This window comes from Diadema setosum, chromosome 16 (assembly GCF_964275005.1).
Source record: "Diadema setosum chromosome 16, eeDiaSeto1, whole genome shotgun sequence".
In the NCBI taxonomy this organism is placed as follows: domain Eukaryota; kingdom Metazoa; phylum Echinodermata; class Echinoidea; order Diadematoida; family Diadematidae; genus Diadema; species Diadema setosum.
In genome coordinates this window covers 33,089,295-33,093,825 of record NC_092700.1, presented here as the reverse complement: position 1 = coordinate 33,093,825, position 4,531 = coordinate 33,089,295, and the positions used below count along the sequence as shown (strand labels likewise).

General features: G+C 39.6%; 1 non-coding gene across 1 annotated transcript; it reads right to left on the bottom strand.

The window, feature by feature from the left end:
- Nucleotides 1-2,873: 2,873 nt before the first annotated feature.
- Nucleotides 2,874-2,945, bottom strand: Trnae-cuc (transfer RNA glutamic acid (anticodon CUC)). The gene has a single exon. It is a non-coding gene; the product is annotated as a tRNA-Glu (tRNA).
- Between the last annotated feature and the right edge of the window lie 1,586 nt (nt 2,946-4,531).

The following is a 4,531-nucleotide window of genomic DNA, read 5'->3' as shown; positions in this document are numbered from 1 at the left end:
CTTCTTTTTTTTCAGTCCAAACCGATTTTGTATAATGTACTTTCAATTTCTCTTAGAATCGTATGTTCTTTATTTCAAATGTGTTTTCTAATTATCTTGCAAAACGTTAAATTTTCAATCGCCCATCTGAACCAAAACTATAATATATCTCTTTAGAATACATTGCCTGTTTGAAGTAATCTCTGTGTATAGATAGACCGCCTCCCCAAAAGAGAAAAAAAAAACACACACACACATACACACACACATTCATATGCACATACACACGGACACAAGACAACTGAACACACAAAAACAAAATTCATCCCGTCATTTTCAGTTGTTACAACTGAAAAAATAATGAACCAAACGAACATGCATGTATGACGTTGGCGTTGGCCTGCCCTGAAAATAGACATTGAAATGAAGGTGGACTATTTGAGCTCATAGTATGTTTAATATGAAGCTCCTTGTATTACAGTAATTAACATGAAGCATGCCGAACATCCCAATTACAGTTACTCATTCGGTTATTCTGTTCAAAATGATTCAAATCAGAGAGAGGTTGGCATGTCCAACGTCACATCGTGCAGAACTCTACAGAGCAGTATTCTGTGACTGCACCATGGCCACCATGACGACGAAAGAGATAAGGGAGGGGAAAAAAAGAATTGCTTTGTAGTCCGGGTTTCAAATTGGCAACTTTGTTCGGTTGGCTGGTCAGAGAGATTTTGACAAGTTCATTGGCTGTTGAGGGAGACTGGAAGAGTACATTTTACTGAAGGGGTGTTTCCCCATTACCACTTTGTATACATTGTACGGTAGAGACCCGGATCGAATCGGCGGTGGGGGATCTTATCGGCGGTGAGGCAAAAATCCCGCCGATTGGATCTGGGGGATCTTATATACCGGCCACAGTCCGCCGATAAGTTCCGGCGGAACTTATCGACTGGCCGGAACGGATCGCCTGTGACACCGGCACCATGATGGACGAACACGTCCGGCTACCAGTGGCGAGGGGTCCCACTAATGTGATAGCTCAAGGGGGCCGTTCATTCTCCTTCAGTTATCCAAGCCTTGCTTCACCGAGTAGACAGTTCTCCATCCTCTTACCAGGGAGGTTCACCTCCCTGTTCTTACCAAGGAGCTGATGCTCATAACATATAGCTATTGTAGCTCCATACTCATGGGCAGCATGGATGGACCCCATGTTTAAAATAGGGCGATGGTCGCCTCCCTTGTTTGGAAGAATAGTCGATAGTGGTCATTTTTAACCGGGAAATGTTTCCTGAAAGTACCTTACAGCAGTCATTAGTGGTCCTGGTTGTGATTTGTGTGTTCATTTGCCTGTCTACCTGCATTCCTCAGGCGCCTGTTTTCATTTCTGTTAACGTCCAGTCTCCAGCTGAATCCCCCCCCCCCCCCCAAAAAAAAAAAAAAAAAACCACCAACCCAAACACATGTCTTCTTCAATTCAAATATTGTTTAGTGTCTCCTTTCGCTCACTGACATTATGAAATTCTTTGTGTCTTACCAAGAACATGCTTTTAGTACCCAATAATAAATAAATAAATAAATAAATAAATTTATAAATTAATAAATTAATAAATTACTAAATAAATAAATTAATTAATTAATTAATTAAATTCTTAATTAATTAATTAATAGAAACAAAAAATTACAAAACAAAACAATTATGTCAAAACAGCATCCCAGATCAAAGAAATGATATCAGTGAAGAATTAGAGAGAGAGAGAGACAGAGACAGAGACAGAGACAGACAGACAGACAGACAGAGACAGAAAGGGGAGAGAATGTGCATATAGGAGTCAAAGGCCTTTCATTGTTCACCAAATATCGAAAATCGTCGCTTTGTCAAATTTCCTTTAGATATATATTCTAAGTTTTATCTTATTTACCTTATTTTTTCCTGTTACCTTACTTTTCCCTGTTACAACATTGTTCTGACTTTGTGGTACTATGTGTATGTAAATGGTTGGTGTTGATGGAAATGAAATGAAATAAAATGAAATAAAATGAAATGAAAAGGGGTGAAACATTGTTACGCTGCCGCCATATTAATGGTTCCTGGTTGGCGCTTTGGCGGCAGACGGGGCACACGCGTTGGCTATCGCAGATGCCGTGGCGAGGGGAAAGGGATTTGCGGCTCGGTGCTGCAGACTACACAGTGGGATTATAGAGGAGGCTGCCTTTAAGCGCCTCCAAATAAGGTCGCGGAGATGCATTTTCACGCACCTCGGCGTAAGGTGAACGTTGCGCCTCCTCCTTCTCATCCTCCTCCTTCTCCTCCTCTCCCGTCTCCCTCCACGTCCTCTCTCCTCCTTTACCCCACTTATCATGACTCCCCCTCACCCTCACGGAGGCATAACGCTGACCTTGATAATGTTGGCCCATTTCGGGATCGGCGAGTGAGGAAAAGTGATATACTATAACGCCGAAGCCGCTCCAACATTCACGTTCTACTGAACATGACGCAAATGTCGTCGATATACCCGCTCCTTAACTTATTTGTCCTTCCTCTTAAACCGTTGAGGACGGGTTGATTTTGCTACATCCACGACAACACGCAATTCCCATAGACGCCTGCCCGAGTACACACGAGACCCGTCCTCAATGGGTTAAAAATTAAAAAGATAGGTTCCTTTGACAATGTAGTAGAATAATATATGTGTAAATGTTATATTGTATTTTATACCTTTGTTTGAAATGAAATAAAATGAAATGAATTGAAATTTTGCAGATGTGGTTAATCAGACCTTATTGGTAACATTTTTTTCACTTCTAGTTTAAAAGTTTAATGTATTGCCGTAAGATTAATATACATAACGACAAGACAAAGATATGTGATGTAAGACAACAAAAAGTAAACTGTTTTCCCACACCGGGAATCGAACCCGGGCCACGGCGGTGAGAGCGCCGGATCCTAACCACTAGACCATATGGGATTCGCTCGTCTAGGGTATCGTTTTGAATCGATACAAGACTTCAGCTACTGCAGATGTACCTGATACAGCTACAGTCGAGTCCACTTGAACGAGACCTTAGAGCACAGTCCGTATTTGGAAGGCGCACGAGATTTGAATTGAATCGAATTGAATTGAATTGAATTGAATTGAAATGAACTGAATTAGATTGATTTATCACTAGTATTATTGTTCTTTTATTACTGTTGTCACGATTGCAGTACTGTTTTTTTATCATCATATTCATAAGTGTTATCATTAATACTTTCATTAGAATCAACATAATAACTACACGTACTATCGTTATCGATATCATTATTGCTATTTCATCACTATTCTCTGAAAAAAAGATAATTAAACAGAAATAGTGTTTACTGTTAAAAAGATGAAGAAATCGAAAACCTTCCGTCTTTTTTTTTATGCCTCCGCCACGAAGTGGTGCCGGAGGCATTATGTTTTCGGGTTGTCCGTCCGTCCGTCCTTCCGTCCGTCCGTCCTTCCGTCCGTCCGTCCGTCTGTCCTTCCGTCCGTCCGTAATGAATTTTGTGGACAAGGTAACTATCAAAACCTGTTGAGGTATCCTAATGAAACTTGGCATGTATGTGTATTAGGGGGTGAAGTTGTGCCTATCAACTTTTGGGTGCACATGCTCAAGGTCAAAGGTCAAAAGGTCAAGGTCAAATACATAAAATTTCACTTTTTCCACCATATCTATTGAATGCCTGAAGATATTTTCTTGAAACTTAGTGTATACATGTATTACCCAATTAAGATTCTCTGATGAAAGTTTGCGCCATGAGGTCAAAGGTCAAAGGTCAAAAGGTCAGGGTCAAATACATGAAATTTCACTATTTTCGCCATATCTATTGAATGCCTGAAGATATTTTCTTGAAACTTAGTGTATACATGTATTACCCAATTAAGATTCTCTGGTGAAAGTTTGGGTCATGAGGTCAAAGGTCAAAGGTCAAAAGGTCAAGTAAAAATATCAAAACTTCTTTTTTTTTCTCCGTGCCTTGGAAAATTGTTCAAGGTATCTTCATGGAACATAGTATATACATGTACTGACTGGAAGTGATTATCTAGAGAATGTAGGGTTCATGGGGTCAAAGGTCAGGGGTCAAAGGTCAAGTGCAACACTTCAAAATTTTACTATTTCCCTCATATTTATGCAATGCCAGCAGGGTTATTATTTTTTTACATTTGGTGTATGCATGTGTAACCTAATAGAAATTCTCTGGAAAGTTTTTTTTTTCTTCTTTTTTTGCCTCAAAGGTCAAAAGGTCAAAGATCAAGTGAAAGTGCTGAACTAACTTTTTCCTCCATATCTCGAAGTGGCTCAAGTTATCTTGAAACTTAGTACATATTATGCATGTTCTACCTGAAAGTGATTATCTTATGAATTTTAGGGTCAAGGGCCAGATGAAAATGGTAACAATTTACTATTCAATTCAGAAATTGCACTTTTTCTCCACACCTGTACCTTGAAAATTACTCAATGCCTAAATGTATGAATGGGTCAAAGTCAAGTTAAAGTCCTTAAATCCCTAGATACATGCTCTCCTATT